Source organism: Oenanthe melanoleuca, chromosome 4 (genome assembly GCF_029582105.1).
Source record: "Oenanthe melanoleuca isolate GR-GAL-2019-014 chromosome 4, OMel1.0, whole genome shotgun sequence".
Classification (NCBI taxonomy): domain Eukaryota; kingdom Metazoa; phylum Chordata; class Aves; order Passeriformes; family Muscicapidae; genus Oenanthe; species Oenanthe melanoleuca.
In genome coordinates, this window is record NC_079337.1 from 35,243,786 (window position 1) to 35,262,062 (window position 18,277).

The window sequence follows — 18,277 nt, forward strand, 5'->3', positions numbered from 1 at the left end:
GTATTGTTTCTCTTTATTTTTATTCACCCTAGAGACATTTTTTCTGCTGAATGGCATGCTAATGCTAATGCAATAGCCATCTTTGAAGCACACTTTAAGTGGTTTGTTTGTATCATATTACAATTATTTTTCTGAGTAGATTTAAACTATGAGGTTTTTTTTTGGTTGATTGGTTGACTGGTTTTTTGGGGGGCATTTCTGTTTTTTCCTTTTTAATGGGAAACATAGCTTCCAAATGCTAGGGTATTTTTTCTCAATTAACACAAGAAAAATCCTTTTTCAAGACTTTAAATTCATCTGTTGTGCATCAATGTGGTGAAAAGTAAAAATACCTTAGTTTTGGGAGTGGTGGTAGCCAACTGAAAAATTTTAAAGACAGGAATCAATAGAAATGTGAAATTATTGTTACAGCTCAGTCATGTGTTGTGTTTCCCAAGTGCTCTGTGCTGGCAGATTAAACTGTGCTTTACTTGTGCCAGGTAACTGGTATCCTGCTCCCACAGAGCAGTCACACTCCAGACAAATGTAAACTTTCCATGTGAGAGCATTGGAATGGCTCTGTTTAAGCTACAGAAGCCCAAGAAAAATTTCTGTGAGGACATAACCTAGAAAAGCTCGACAGCTCAGTGATGGGGTGAGGAGGTCACAGGGAAACGCTGGCCACTTGCATGCCTGAGATTGTAAATATCTTCCTGAAACATTATGATGTTTTGTGCAGCCAGTGAGCAAAAAAAGAGAATGAGGCATGTGGGAAAAGATTGGAAAGTCTGAGATACTGAGAAGTAAGTGCTTCTAGTTGCTCTCCATCAGGCTCAGTGATTGATGATGGTTTTTGTGAGTCTCTGGGTTGCAATGGGGATGGATGCTCGGCACCACAGCCCTCTGGGGTGAGCTCAGGCAAGTTGTGCCTCTCTGCACAGCAATAGGACTGGGTCCTCTGCAGGTCCTCACCAGACCCCTGCTACTGCTACCATACCGTGTTCTGTGCTGCAAATGTTTTCTTAAGGGCTTAGGATATTCTAGAAAATGAAAAGGCTATTTGACTCAACAAAAATAGGCATGATGATGGAATTTTCCTTCTCTTCTATCATTTTGGAAGTTAAAATTAATACTGCAGCAGCTCCTAAGATGCCTGTGCTGCCAAATGGCAGTGTGTAGTTTATCTCCTAGGTAGCTCTGGGGAGCACAGCCTTTCTGCAGTTCATTTGGGATAGCCTGGGATAGCCCCTGCTCCAATGATATAAAAAGAGGAAGGTGAAGGTCTGCTGCCTCACCTTTGTGAGACCTGGTCATTGTCCTCACTATGACCCAGGGAATGGACAAATAATTGTTATCAGGCTTTAGACCTCCACCATCACACCTTCTCTCAGTACTGATGTAGAAGGGCAAGAAGTCTCCTATCCAGCCAAGTGCATAATCTAAGTGAATAGGCAGGTGAGTAACCCCCATCCTCCTCAGTGAGGCAAAGCACATGTTTAAATCCTATTAGAGCCTGCTGGACTTAAACACACACTTAAAGTTTGGTGGAGTTGAAAGGCAGAAGTGGAAAATGAAATTGAAGTAATGCAATTCTGCCTGCTGGTTTAACAAAAGAGTGACTGTAAGCTGGCTGTGGGTGGATTCTAGCTGCAGCATTTTACTTACACAAGTGTCCTGATACAGACAGTCAATATCTATAAGAGGATTGCCATGCTTTGCAAATAGGTTGGGATTTAGTCAGATTTTAGTCAGTTCTAATTGCCTTCATTATCTAGATGATTTGCTAAAGTTACATGCTAGGCACAAGAATGTGGTTTTGCTTCCTACAAGTTTTGTGCCCCGTACAAGTATTTAACAGAGAGAGAGAAATGTCAGTCTATTCTAATAATAGAATATATATTTGGAATATATATTTTCTGGAAACTCATCTCCAGGTAAATAAACTTTGTTTAAAAAAAGGCTCTCAAGCACTAAGTTTTAGAAGGAAAGTGAAGTGAAATCCCACTCTCAGTGAAGAGATGTGTTATGGATTTTTTTTTTATTATATTTTCTTAGGTGAAAAAAATACCTCTCACCAAAAACTCCCCCAAACCAACACAACCACTTCTTTTCACTAGTTGGTGGCTCTGAAACTCACTCTGGGGACAGCAAGTCAAGCTGCTGAGGTGGGAGAAAAAAAAGCACCATTGCTATCAGGTCCCCTGGGCTCTGTACTGCTTTGCTCTCTGATGACACACAGTTCATTTCCTGACCTCTGGAGAGATGACAAGGGGAAAAAAAAGAAAGAAAGAAAGGAAGCAACTCTTAAGGCTAAGGAACAAACATGGAGTTCAACTTGAAATATAGGGAAGAGAGTCTTTCAAAAGTTGTAGCTGTATTTAGCATCAGAGTTCATGAGATCCACATGTCCCATCTTCTTTTTCTACAAATCCCAGAGGGGAAAAAAACCCATTTATTCTGATAGCCTGGAAGGAAGAAAAAAATGTCTGTTCATCAATTTCCCCCTTTTTTAAGAGATAACCACTGACTCTACCCGTATGTTATCTTTATCCTGAGGCAGCAAATTCATCATAATTTATTCTGGTATATTCTAAATTTACCATGTTGATTACCACTGTATAAACAATGTCTGGCATTTGCCTCAGCCAAAGAATTGAGGCTGGCGCTGATTTGGAGTAGAGATCAGTGGAAGAGCTTCAATTTACTGAAGTGGCTGTAATATCAGTACAAACACCAGAGATAGATAGCTAAGGATATGGTGGTTTTAAAAGGAAAAAAAGTAAGGATTCTTCTCCTGTGTGATGCTAATGAGCCACTTACTGAAATGTATCTGTTTGGAGAGGGAAGTCCAAATGACACAAGGTTAAAAAACATTAGAAAGTGTTCTGCAGGAGCAGCTGACTGGACTCCATCGTGGAAAAGCTGCTCTTAATTCTTCTTAGGTATCATCAGTGGGTAAAGGTTAAGGAAATCTTTATGTAATTACTGCATACAAATACGAGTAACATATAAGGATTCTCATAAGGTTGGACTGAAACCAGTCCTAATCTCCGGGGACTAAAAAAAGAATTTAAAGGACCAAAAACAAAGGGAGAGACTGTCTTAACCAGAGATAAGTTTCTATTTACAGTTTTAAAAAAAGAATTATTTGATCAATTGGCCAAACTGCATATTTACTGAAAGAATAGCTGAGACTCCCCCTCATGCAAGCAAGATTAAGCAAATTTTGTCTGTTTCCTCATAGAATTACAATGTATTTCCTTCAAAACTCTTCAATAATTATTCTAATTCCCTTAGTAAATTCTGATATTAAAATCAATTTATGAACCAAACATTTAAATAACTTGATGAGCTCTTTCATGAAATAGCATATTCAGGATTTCATTTCTATTTACATCCTTGAAATGATGTTTTTCTGTTGTCCTGTGCATCATACTTATTCCAGAACACCACTTTGGCATTAAGATATTGGGTGAACTGCACCAGGCTTTAATGAGGCTGAAAAAGCCTTATTGACCTCCTTGGTCAACACTTTCTTATGGTCTTCTTTTCTTCATGTGAGAAATATTTGGTTAAATGACATGTCCTCTATTGTTGCAAAAAAAAAAAAAAAAAACAACAAAGCAAAAAACCAAAACACAACAACAACAAAAACCACAACCAAAAAATACCCCTTCCAAAAGCAAATAAAAAACTAACCAAAAACCCCACATGAACTGTCATTTTTAAGTTCTATCTTGTTTGTTGGCTGATTAAAATGAAAAATATGCTCCTGTTGTGTGTGGAGTGTGCACTGTCATGATCTGTGTAAACATGAGAGCTTTTAGGCAAGAAGAGTGTGTTTGAGCTCAGCAAATGCTTATTTGGAAGCATCTTAGAAAGTCTGTCTCTAATATTCCGTGGTTTTGTTTGGAATTTTTTATCTTTGCTTAATACTGTTAAGGAAATTCAGATTTAAACTATGTTTCTGATTTTCTGAGTTAAGCTAGAAAGATAATTTCAAATTGTTTTCCTCCAACTTGGCACTTTCTACTTTTTCTGCTGTACTCTGCTCTTCTTCCCTTACAGAGTTTGCTTAAATTTAGTATCAAAATAGGATTCACTGCTAAAGAACAACAAAGAGAATAGCTGAGGTCATTTACAGCAACAGTAATAAATGTACTTTCCTCCAGTGCATCTCAAGGGGAATGCAGATGGTGAATGTAACTTCTGCACAAGGGATGTGGTGTCAGAAAATTCTGTTCCCCCTTTAGACCACGATTTCCCTGAGCTCGCATATAAGTTCAATTACTTCCTAAATTCATGACATTGGTTGCTTTGTGGATGAAACTGGATGGAACAAAATCATGCAGGACTAAATATTAGAATGCATTTTTCATGTTGCAGCACTCTGTTTTGTCATCTCAGCCTCCACTTGGCATCTTTGATTTACACTACACACACAGAAGCAGCACAGGTGGATCTTCTGAATAAGAACAACAGGAAAATATGAGGATCATACAGAAATAAAATAAAATAAAATAAAATAAAATAAAATAAAATAAAATAAAATAAAATAAAATAAAATAAAATAAAATAAAATTCATCACCATTTTGAAGTCTCTTTTGTGCCAGCTGCCATATGAGTAGCAAAGTCAGAGGCTTGACAGAAATAAGTGCACAAGCCTGTGCTGACCTTTGAGCATGTCACCAGACTGTAACATAACTTGTAGGTATGCATTCTGTTTCAATATTTTCCTTTGTTGGGATGTATAAAGTACTTTCCAAACTGAATCCAAAGAAAATTGCTATTTCTGATCTCTGCTCTTTATAGGGTTGTATTCTGATACAGAGTATTCTGCATGACACAGCAGTAGTAAATCTGATTTTTGGGGATTTTTTTCAGTACCTGTCAACCAGAAAATGAGATTATTATAAGAGCAGCTGAAATTGTGCATTTTTTTTTTTATTTGTTTTTTCTCTGAATTATTTGATGGTGTGCTAAAAGAAAGCCCTGAAACCCTATGTTGCAGACAAATTCAGCCTCCAAAGGTAGGAAAGGAAACAAGAATTTTAGGACTCCACATCAACCCTGGGTGGCTCCCTGGCCCCCTCTAGCACAGATTTAAACATCTTCATTTGCAGCAGGACAGACCCATTTGGGATGGCCAAAGGCAGCTGTGGGATATGTTTGTTAATCTGTCTGTGTAACCTTTTAGGGCAGTTTTACAAACTCTGTGCATGAACAATATGACTGTGATTTTTAATCAGTGTGTTTGAAGCATGGATAAAAATGAGGGTGCTTCTCTGCAAAGATAGTTGCTGTATCCAGTCAAATAAAAATTAAATTAAATTACTTTGAAGTGACAACACCCAGCACCCAGCAAGTATTGCAATATTTGATATTCCACCATATACTGTGATTTTTTTGCCCTTTATTCCTGAATTTTCAGCTTGGTTTTCTGCAAAATCAGCAGGTGCTGTGAAGACTCCTTCTCTCAGTCCTTTTCTGTGTTCTGTTCTGAATGGTTCCTCCATACTTACAATCCTAAGTACATGTTTATAGGAATTGATTTTAATGGAGCAGTTTGACATGCTAAGTTTCTCTTAATGCCATCACAACCTCCTGGGATTTGAAGACAGAAACATTTGTTCCTGCTCTATACTTTTTGAATAATACTCTTCCTAAATACTAATAACCAAGGGAAAATACAATACTACTTTCTAAATGGCTTGGAGGGCTTTTTGGCTGGAAGACAGAAATTGTTTTTCACTAATGTATTCTTAAGACTGCAGTATTGTGAAATACAATATTTTGTTGATAGTACAGAACAAACACACTTTACCAGGAAAAGAAAGCTATGCTAGTCCATTCTGTGGTACAGGACTTTCTTCTGTGGTTTTAGAAGCTAAGCCATGTTATTCATAGATCAGTTTGGAAAGCAGCTTGAGGTAATTCAGAACATTATGGTTTTAAAAAATGGTTAAAATAAATTCATATATTTACATTCCATTCATGTACTGCCACGTGTCTAGTAATGCTGTTAAGAAAAACTCAAGTTCTTTTACAAAATATAATATGGCATAAAGAAAATATAACATTGTCTTGTAGCTTAGAAATTATTATTAAAAAGTGCTAGCCCTCCACAAAAGGAGTTTGAGGAGTTTCTCTCTCCTCACAGACTGCAAGCTAAACACAGGCTAACAAAAAGAGAAGGGGAGTAGAGTATCAAATTTAAACCATAAAATAGTCCCACTGCTTTGGAAAAGGCTATCTGATAAATTGTTAAGGGTCACAGAGACCAGGGAGGACTCTGGGGGCTCCCCTGGCCCAGCTTTGAAAGCAGACTCACCTCTGGGAGATGGCACTGCCCCTCCCAAGGGTGCTCTCAGCTGTGTGACAGTGGCTCAAGAAAGAGAGAAGCCACCCTGCAGAAAGACTGTTGCCTTGCTTTGGTATCATGCTGGGATTTTTTTTCTAGGGTGGATGGGAAGAGCTAGAAGCTGAACAGAGAAGCTCTTTGGGAATAACTGAAGCCATGGCTCAATGACAACTCTTGAGGAATGTCTGCCAGAATGTAGGTTGAATGAAATACACTGCAGAACGTGATATTACACAAAGAACTCCTTAACACATTTTTTAACTTGGGAGCAAAATGGATGTTCAAAGAATGGCTTGGTTTCTTTGTATAGTCTACAAGCCACCATGCTGTGATGCACTGCAGTGAAAATGGTGGAGGTGCTAACGCCAGCATTTTGGGGAAGAAATTGTTACCAGAGTCAAGGAGCATTGTTTGCAACCAGAATTATGAGATCAAGAGCTGAGGGAAATGTCACAGCTGTCTCCTAGGAGCCTGCTTTACAACATTCCAAAAAGGCATGGAGTTGATTTGGGCAACCAAACACTAATCTTGGTACTTCTACTGTGAATGGAACAGGAAGAAACCTGAAGATGCCATAAATAGAATTGGCAGTCATACAGCCTACATTTCCTGTGAAAATTGCTCTTTATGTGAATGTTGGTTTCTCCACACCTGTTTTGCATTGCTGACATTTTTTTGGAAGTTTTTGTTTAAATTTGGTCGCTGAAGTTTGATCAGCTGAACTTCTCAACTGAAGCAGCAGGGTGGGCACAGGTTCTTGAAGGTAAGAGTGTGTTTTCCCAGAATAATAAAATATGTCTGTTTAGTTTTATCCATATCTTGGAAGCTGTTGCTACTATGATGAGTCTAAACATGAAAGAAAGAAAGAAAGAAAGAAAGAAAGAAAGAAAGAAAGAAAGAAAGAAAGAAAGAAAGAAAGAAAGAAAGAAAGAAAGAAAGAAAGAAAGAAAGAAAGAAAGAAAGAAAGAAAGAAAGAAAGAAAGAAAGAAAGAAAGAAAGAAATTGTCTAAGTCTGTTTGTATTTTCAGCATTTAATTTATATAAGGTATTATTATGTCCTTGAATCTAAAGGAAATTTTTCCCACTTTGACACTACAAAATGTGATGCTGTAAACTAACTGGATCTTTTCCAGCTCTACCTTATGTGCCTGGGTTGGCCTAGAACCAGATTTTAATGTTACTATTGGGAGTACATTTTCAAAGTAATAAACAATTAAACAGTAGCAATGTGGCAGTGAGTAAATTTCTTTACTGTTAAACTTCAGTTGGCTCAGATTTCTGTTTCCAGTGATTTTACAAGCAAACACTAAATTCCTTCTTTATTCTTTCCTTGGATGACTTACAACCAAAACAGAGTAGGAAAAGTTTAGAATCATAATTTTATAAAATAAAGTATATTTTATTAATTATTTAATTCTGTGATTCTCTGACAATTATACATCCCAGACTTTTTCAATCAATAGTTTCTCTACTACCATTTTTATCATACTTTCTGTTGATGGAATTATAGGACCAAGGCTACATACTATACAAGGTCTCACTGAACTGTGAGTTTTATTAGTTTGATTACTATGGACTGCAAGAGGTCATGGAGCAAATAATATAATAGTGAATGGGAAGAAAGCTTTGAGGGAATTTTTTTTAAGGACTGTTCAGCACTGGCTTTCACCCTCTTGTAGATGTTCAATAGGAAAGAGTATACAGAAACTTGTCCCCATCCTATAATTCTGTGCAATTTTGGAGACTTATATTCAAGTGTGTTACACACATTCAGTGCAGATTTTCTCTGTCCTGAAAGTCAAATGGAACACTCTATGCTTTCCAATATGTTAAAAGGTTTATAGGAGTATTTTGTGGAGGTGCTCAAAAAATAATATCTGAAAGTCAGTCGTGTGGTGTGCTAAATTTAATTATAATATCCAGTCAGAATAATGGATGGGTTCGTTAGTGGAGAGAACTCACCCTGCAGTTAAAATTCCCAAGGGACAAACATACAAGCAAAAAGACAGAAAAACAAAAGAGCCAGAAAACCAAATTTCATTGTGAGGAAAAAAAACAAACTCAAAAGTCTGATCCTGTACTTTGGATCCACTGTTCAGTATCAGTGGAAATGTTAGATAGTACTGGAGGGGATGCTGGAAATCCTGAGAAGCAGTGGCTTTTCTTGGGTTGCTGATTTATTTGATCTCTACTGGTTACAGCAGCGTGGGGCTCCTGACACCTGCAGTGTGCCAGTGGTGCTCCAAACCTGCACTGATGGATTGCTGCCCCCAGCTGCAGAATGGGCTGAGACTGTGCCTGCACCTCACTGGAGGTCACAGACACTTTGAGGTGTCCTCCCCCAGCTGCAGTGCTCCTGTGACATTACCCAAGGTATTTTATTTCCTGCTCTAGCCCTTTCTTGCTCTTGATCCAGTGCCATGAAGCTTTAGCATGCTTCATTCCTGCACAGATGGAATAAAGCAATGCATGTCCTTGTAAGCTGAGATCAAGACTGTCCCACAGGTAAAACTGGTGTAAGATAATCCAGGAAGCCCTTTCCCTCCCCACTTCTAAGTAGGCTTTTTTTTTTTTTTTTTTTTTTTTTTTTTTTTGGTGTTGCTTTCCCAGACATTTTTTCAAAGCATTTGACTGTAGTGTCACATTTTAAATCCTCGTGCAGTTGATGTTCTTTCCACTGACTTTAAAGAGCTTTGGATCAGGCCCTAAGTAAATAATGAGAATTTCTTCCACCTTAATTTATGTTTAATTTCCAAACTAAGCAGTTATGTCTTTCATCTTTATTCTTTATATTTTCTCATGACTCTGCTTGTTATTTTAAGGAAGCAGTAATATATACAGCATCTATATACACAGACTGCAATATATGTATACTGCCTGAAGTACAGTGGATTGTCTTGATGAAGGGATGAATATATAACTGTAAGAAGCCCTTTAGAGTTCATCCAGAATACAGAGTTACTTATTACACTGTAGCCTGGATTCAGTCAAAGGTGTATTTAGTAGTAATTTAAGATTTTTCTTTTTGACCAGAGCAAACTATGATAAATGTTTTGGAAAAGATGCATATTCCAGAAGGAGAAAAAAGCACTCTTAGTATCAGTCTTGCTGCTAAAGACTGCAAAAATCAGAAAATGTTAATAGATGTTCAATAACAAGTTAATAAAGCCAATTATCTCATCTACCAACCAATGGAAAGTGGTTCCCAACTGTACATTTTCTAGTGCCCAGTCTCCAAACTGAGTGCTTCCAATTCCATTCCTGTGCATGTGTGCATTTATGTGAGGGCTTTTCAGTACAAAATCACATCACACTAGAGATATTGGCTTCTCCCTTCCACTTTCCAAATTACCTGTTGTCTATGAATGATATCATCACTGGCATGCTGGCTTTAAGCTGTTTTTGCTATGACATGAAATGCTTTGCATCATACTGTACATTTAGTCACACACCAGCTTCCATTTTCATTGCTGAGTAGAAGGATAAATATTGCCTTTGGAAAGAGTGGCAGCAGAGGAAAGAGGGAGGCGGGAGATTGCTGAGGTTGTCATGCTTCAGCAGAGCACCCTGTGAGATGTCAGTCTGCATGCACCCCACCACCCCATAAGGATGGAAATTAAGTCTGGCTTGAAGTAACCTTAGCTGAACCATAACTTACCTCAGTTTGAACTTCACAGCTGATAGAAAGGCATCTCCAGAGGGGCATTTCTATTCCAGGTGCCCCTGCTCACTGCTAGTGAAGAGGATGCCTCAGTGCCTGTGGTTTGTTGGTGTTCTGGCAAGGTGGGCTTTATTGAAATTTTATGGTGCTGTGAAAAGCAATAAGCATTTCAGGAAAAAAATTGCATCTAGACATTATCTGTGTAAATGTGGCACATGAGAATTTGTGAGTGCTTTAACTTCTGTAGATGAGAGAAACAACAAAGCATACAAATGCCAGTATTCTCATTCAGATATTTACTTTATTTTCATATTTTCTTATTTTAAGTAATGCAAAAGACCTGTAACCAGTTTTCCAGGGGTATTGAGCCTTCAATGCTACTGCTGAGACTGTTCAGTGCTGACATTGAGAACACATGTATATAGTCAAACTTTATGTATGTGAAGATTTTCTTATGACTTCTCCTAGTGAATTTTTTGTTTCTCTATGAGGATCAAAAAACCAGTCACTTCATGGGTCTTAATAGTAAGATATCATGAAAATCAATCTGCAAAGTACAGAGTTAAGCTGGGTGTGAGGAAGGAAGGTGGAATGGGTATATATACATGGAGTTCATAACTTTGGATTTAAAGCAAGGCTGGACAGCATGCCTCTGTGTAATGGTTAAAGATACAATAAATGCAGAAGACATAAAGTGCAGTATCATGATTTCACCAAATAATACAGGAATCCTGTTGAAAATATAATGCAGGATCACAGAATTAAAGTGCACTTGCATGAGGAGGCAACTGATGTGGGTAGATCACATGAATCCAGGCAATATTGTTGTGGCACTTCTAAACTTTAGACACCAGTCTTTGTATTTTCTAAGTGTCTTCTGGAAGATAAATTTATAAATTTTTTTTCCCATTTTGCTCAAAATATTGTGAAGAGTTAGCTTTGCTTTTAGCTATAATAATTTGAATGTTTAGACTCAGGAAAGTAAGGATGATTTAAGGTAGAAGCTGATACACATGATAAGAACCCCACCATTCCTTGGCATCCTTTGGATATAATTACTCATTTTTCAGTTCAGTTCATCTAAATATGTACAATCTTTGTTAATGTTGAAATGCATGATACCATTATTAACACTCACAGAACATACATATGGCCCTTTGAAATATTTAACTATCCCTGTATTGTAGTACTCCAAGAATTCAGAATATGCAGTTTGGGTGTTTTAAATTCCACTTTTGCACAGACAAAGGTGCTGAATCTGAGATTTTATATTAATAGGAAATAAGCAGCAAAGCCTGTGACAGTAAGGGAGCTGTGCTTCTCTGAAAATAAACTCCAACCACATCTTAGCTCCTTTAGAAAGAGGGATTGTCCAGGTCCTTCCTCCTTCTGTGACCTAGGGAGAGAAAACCTACAACAGAATTCAGATGAGAGCTTCTTCTTCCTTCCAGTCTCCCACTTTGGATGAACCAGGCACCATTACTGTTCTCTCCATGTACTACTCTTAAAATAAAAAAATGCAAATGCATCTGATGTGGCTCTTGTGAAATCTTGTGAAGGAACTAGGGAAATTGTTGGTTTTTTTTTTTTCCTTATTTGCCAGAACAAATGACAAATAGCCCATGTAGGCAGGGAAATTGCCTTGTTCTTTATTTGTATTCTTGTAGTGCCTTTAAGTCTCAGTATTGGCCATGAGATAAAGGTGTTTCTTTGTCTAGAGACACTGATTAAAAAAAGGGTACTCTGTGAACTACAGCACTTAAGCCAATAAATATAGTATGAACTTGGAAATTATGCTTTAAGGTTGCATGTTTCAGTGTGATGCCTAAATTATTCACTGTAGAAAATGTAGCAATTTATCTTGTTACTTTAGAAATACCACATCTGCATAGAGAAAAGATTGAATTACTCTGAAATGTGCATGGATTGCTTTCCTGAGTGTGGTTTTGGCACATGATATAAGAAGAAAGTATAATACTAGTGTTCTCCTGATCCTGTGTCCTGGTGAAGTAAATATAAATTTTATATTATAAATATAAATATAAATATAAATATAAATATAAATATAAATATAAATATAAATATAAATATAAATAGAAATAGAAATAGAAATAGAAATAGAAATAGAAATAGAAATAGAAATAGAAATAGAAATAGAAATAAATACAGGTACAAAGTGCCTCAGGAACTGTATCAGAATTTACAAAATTAAGCTTCAGAAAATTAAATATATGTACTAACAAATAAAGCATAGAGAACTGCAGATAGTAGAATCTGTGTAAATATAGATTTTTTTCACCTCTTTCAGTTTTATTTCCATGCACAGTGTACACAATCAAGCATAGTTGATAACTTGATAGTCACACACATAGTGGCCTGTTAAATTTGCTGGTATCATTTAACTTTCTCATAAACATGAGGTTTTTTGTGAAAGTAATTAATGAAAGGGAGATTACATTTCAGAATCTTAGCTGGTGAAGAGATAAGAAAAAAGCTGCAAGATAAATATGTCAATATCATTCCTGAAGCAGAATAAAAATCTCCACTCTAGCAATGTCAACAAAAACATGTTTCTCTTCAGATTTAATTTCCATGAGAAACTATGTTAAATTAAAACCTTCCAGTGCAGTGTCCTTCCATTTTTTGCATTTTTACTACCTAGAGATCAAACAGTTTGACACAGCAAAAATTCTAGTGAGTTAAGAAGAAATGCTGATTGGTTTGTTGGCTGGTGGCCGGGGGAATGTTATGACCGAGTAATTATGTGTTCTGGACAGATGTATTAACCAGGCTTCGAGCTGGAGCCACTGCATATTATTTTAGTCATAAGACTAGAGGAACTGAATCATTTTCAAAGAGCTGGCTGGCTGACACTGCCTTAGTGATGCCTGTTCCAATGATTCTTTGGCAGCAACTTCCAACGCTGCACTTATGACACAGTAAACAAAAACTACATTAAAGGTTTGTTTTCTAATCATAGAGAAGTTGAACATTTCCACTGAGCTATTTTGCTATTTATCAAGAAGCACTGAAGGTTATTGCACAGCTTCCATCCTTGTTTCTCTTACCAAAGAAGGGGAGCTGTTTAGCAAAACTGTTTTAGATCTGGTGATAGTAAAAATACTACAGAATTCAAGGTTTTTAGCAATTCATTGAGTTCTTATCTCTAAACCTGCTGTGTCATGTTTGTTTATTCACTCACTTTTTGAGGTAAGAATGTTTTTTTTTAATTGCACTGACAAGTAAAATGAAGGGGGCTTTCATTGTCAGCCTCAAGTTAAGAGATGGTGAGATTTCTCCTGTTCTGGTAAGTAACAATATTGTTTTGCAAGATTCTGAAATATGGTATTGACAGGTGAAGAAAGAGTTTGTAAGGGAAAAGAAATCTGTATTCAATGTAGTCTTTGCTAAAAAAAATGTTATTTTTACATATAAAAATGGCATAACTGTGTGCATAAATTAATATTTATAATCTTCTAAAAGTAATACTTGAGGTATTTCAGTGAGATTTGTCCCCTGATAGGCATTGAGGCCTTTGAGTTTCAAAGAAGAGTTTCATTAATTTTTCAGCTACTTGATTTTTTGCAACTACTTTGTAAATGCCCATTGCCAAGGTGTAGTTAATTTGCAAATTGTACAAGGGTTATTTTTCGGGGATGGGGGTGTCCTGTGTTTTTCATAGTTCTAATCTAACTTCATCACTGGTTCTTTCCCAAGGACACAGCATAGAACAAGAGCAGCCCTTCATAATGAAGCAGGAAAGAGTCTGTTGTTTTGATTTCCCTCTGCAGTGATGGATTATGAATGTAAACTGTTATGTAAGGTCATTTTGAACATTGCCCTGGAGGCAGTATGTCAAGGGAAGCACAGCAAACAAGTCAAAGATTCTCTTTCTTGGAATTGCAGTGGATTTAAATGAGAAAGGCTCTTTGCTGCCCTCTGATTCTAAGGGCACACTATGTGACTGGAAAAATATAGATCTGCCCCTAGAGCCCTGGCAGCTGGGGGGCTGGAGAGGAAGCTTTATTTTCTGATCTCTTACTTGCTCATTTGGCTGTGCTAAAGGGCAGAGTTTGGCTCCAGGTTCACCTTGTGTAAAGCCCAGGTGATAAAGTGTTGGGGCTGATGACAGCTACTGTGGTGCTGAGTGTCTGAGGATTGTGGGGTTTTTTGTTTGGGAGGACGCTAGGAATAAATGAACAGTAAAAAACACAAGAGAAAGAGTGTGTTATGGTAAAATGCAAAAGTCAGTCAAAACTCCCCTTTCAGAATTGTGCAGGGGTAAATTATCCTTGTCCCTTGTGATTCATGGTGTCTTTTGATGTGCATGTTGGAATCCCTAATAATTTGTATACCCCCAGTCAATTATGAAGGATCAATTTGGCCTGCAAATTTGTCTTCCACCCAACTCCTGTTGGCAAAAGAGGGGTTTGTCTGCACACTTCCTTTCCATAACCCTCAGCTGCCAAACTCCATGGTCAGTTTGTGAAGAGGGTGAACGAGGGACAAGTGAGATCCTGTTAATGTATTTGTTCTCTTTTTTCACCAGGGCAGCACAGTGTTTCAGGAAAGTATAATGTTTCTCTCTGAAAGAGGAAAAGAAAGGGAGAGATACAGTAACCTGGCTCCTGTAAAAACAGATATTGAATTGTTTGTTTTTTAAATATTTTTAATAAACTGTAAACTGTTGCCAGTGAAACATTGAGTATTGCAAGTTTATATATATATATTTAGCTTGATAGAAACTTAGTGAACAGAAGACAAAGAGATGTTTCTCTAACACAGACCCACTGAAGGGAGACTCAAGGGATGTCTTCTGTTTCATTGTCAGATCAGTAATGAACTTGGTCACTGCTCTGATTTGGACCTTTCAAGAATCTTTTTTGTCCTGGGAAGCTTTGAAAGAAAGTAGGTTGTTTTTTTTTTCCTTTTCAGAATCATGAAACTGCTTATTTTTCTACACAAGTCTCCATGCTCTATGTGTCTGTGTGTATCCATGTATGTGCATAAATGATTCAGATGATAACCTGAAAGCCATTCTGTGGGAGACTAGCAGACAGAAATTAAAGCCTAAAGTGGCATCCACAAATTTGTTCTGAACTCCCAAGATACCTGAGCCTGCACAAGAGAAAGTCTGAAAATGTCTTCAAGACCTGTTTTCTTCACCAGGCCAAACCCAAAACACCCTAAGCTGATAGGAGACCCTCCTTTAGCATTTGAGTGGTTTGGAATGGGCCCAATGGATTCAACAAGCTGATGTAATGAGAAGCTACGGGCTTGCATATCCATAAATAAAACCCTGCTGTCTAAATTATGTTAATTTAAATCCCCAGAATGTATATGAGTGCTCAACAGTTATTTATTCATTCCTTATCCACCAGGATGAGCTTAAATTTTGAGCTGAGTCCCTGGCAGATTTATGCAAGTTTCTTCTTTTCCTTAGTTGGAAAAAATTATTGTGGGGATTTTTCATTGTTGTTGGGGGTTTTGAGGGGTTTTTTGTGTGTGTGTATGTGTTTGACTTTTTTGTTTTGTTTTGTTGGTTTGTTTTGGGGTGGGTATTTTTGGTATCTTTTTTGTTTTTTGGGGTTTTTTTAAGAGTGAAAATAAACCAAATCCTCCTGCTTTAACAATGATTTCTTCTCTTGCAGTTCCATCTGAGATGTTAACACTAAAGTGCACAGCCCAGACCCTGAAGTCTCATGAGGCAGATATGTTAATGGCTTATGGATTAAAACAGCTATTATCTCATTTACTCTGGGAACAAGCTATGAGAGCTAAAAAATTAACAGCATAATGAAAAAATATACTCTAACCTAGATCAAAAGTGGTTTTCTAATGATGAAAAGTGGAAGATCATGAGACTTCAGGCTGGCACTTTTTAATAAATTGTGCTGACAATTGTGTCAGGCTGCTGTAATCCTTAGACTACACTATACATTATTCTACAAATTTCTGTAAATGGAAATAAACAATGGTGCTCAGGGGGACTGGCTTAGCTTACAAAGAGCAAAATGACTCACTGACAGGACAGGGGAAGGACATTTTTTTTCCTTCTGTTAATTGCTTCGAAGTGCATGTATACTACTAAACTTATGAAACAAATGTAATGTAATCTCCATTAGATAGATGTGTATGCACAGAGAAAGGGGATGGATGAATGCCTTCAAGCATTAGGACCAGAAATCCAAGATTTTGTGATTTTGGATGGTAAATGATCAACTGGTATAATCCCAGGAGATGAGAACAACAGAGTATTTGGTGAGCATTTACCAAGAAGTGACACCTCATTGCTTCTTGGGTATTTGGAAGGCAATGGAAGGCAGGAACTGCTACCTTGAAAGAAGCTAAATCCTGCTCATCAGCAGGTTGTGACATCTTTCCTCCTTCAGTCACAGCAGCTCTTGAATCCTAGCTAGGACATAATTTTAGTTAAAAAAATGGATTAATGCAAGATTCACTGGAGCCTGTAAAAGCCAAAGCATTTTCATCTCATGCACAGCATGGAGCTGATGCTAAGTGCCACCTCTGCTTTCCCCACTGTGCTCCCCAGCTGCTTAGCCTGGTGCTGGGCTGCTACCTTGCTTTTCAGTGATTAGATTAAGTGTGGGATTTAGAGGCTGATTTGCTTGGCCCTGTTATCTTACAAACTAGACTTGTTTTTGTTTTTTTTTTTTTTTTTTTTTTTTTGGTACTGGCAAGGCTCCTGATACAGATATGGATACAAAGGAAAGCAGAGTGTATATGAAGATATTCTGTTTTGGTTTTGAAACAAAGAAAAAAATACAGATTCTGGTGGTTGCTGGGTTAGGGATGAGGATGTTTACAGGATAATTTGAGTGGGGACTAAAACAAAAGGAACGTTTTCATCCTTTCTGATTAATACATGTTTGTACAGCACCATGAAGATGAGAGGCATGTTAAGTGTTATTAATTAATATTCTTTCAAGATATTTATAAGGTATTTATAATATTTACGTATTTATGACAACAAAAGTGGTTCAATATCAAAGCGAATTATCCCAGAAAAAAACGCCAGGCTTTTGATCTGCTTATACATCACGTTGCTGCAAACCTTTTCCTTTCAACCCAGAGCTCCATTCAAAAGCAGAAAGATATACAGCTGACGTTTGGAACTGAGCGACACGACGATAAACTAGGGTTTCTCTAGAAGATAAAATACATCATAAATCGGTGCAACACTTACCTCATTTTAAATATTACTGTCTCCTTTTATCAGGTAACACTATATAACCTCCCCTTACCTCCTTTCTTCCCATATTTTATTTGGTATATTAATTCTGAACAATGATCACAAGCAGAATTTTTTTTTAATTAAAATCAAATATATGGCCTTAGAGGCTTAGGTTATCTGATAAAAATATTTTAATTAAAAAGATACAGATCCTTTTAGCTCCCTGATGAGTTGATAATAATTGAAATGTACAGTGTTAATTTTAATCTGCAGCAAGTTGTTTAAAAAAATAATTATTACCCTTTTTCAAAGTCAATAAGAAATAAATAAAAAGAAATTCCTTAAGGGGAAGAAGAACCTCTTCTGATGGGCTTTTTATTGCAGATTGTCAAAGAAATCACCCAATATTAGACAGAGCTTATTACATTTACTTATAAAGTTATTTCATTTTATTTTATTTTTCTAAGGATAAGGAAATGCTTGTCTGATTAAAGTAACTGAGTTGTTTCTATTTTCATGGCACTCTATCTCTAGAGGAACTTTATCTCTCTTACAAATGTACTTTCTGCACAAAATGCTGTCTCTGTCATGATCGTTGGGAAATGTATTTTACTGAAAGGCTTCACACCTGAGCCTTGCCCCAAGGAGTGTGCAAGTAACAGGGACAGATTTCAGATGGAGAAAATGTTTTTATGTCAGGGACGAGGCTGTTGTGCAGCAGCCCTTCAATGTGCCATTAGAGAAATGTGGTTTAAGGAGAGGATAGCTAATAACATCCTAACACTTCAAGAAAAAAATCAAGATCATACAAAAAACAAGAAAGGAAATGTCCACTTTTTATACTTTTATTTATTTATACTGTTAACCACTATCAGAACAACTTATTTTTTCAGGTATTGTTAATAATTTCTAGATCAAACTTCTATAGGAAAATCAATTTTAGTACAAGCTTTTTAAGATGGGTCAGAAGTTTAGGAATGGCTAGTTACTATTTTAAAGGCATATCCAGTGTAACATGAATTTGAAAGCTGATCCTGAAGCAAAAGTACAGATCTTGTTTGAGTGACAGCCACTATATAA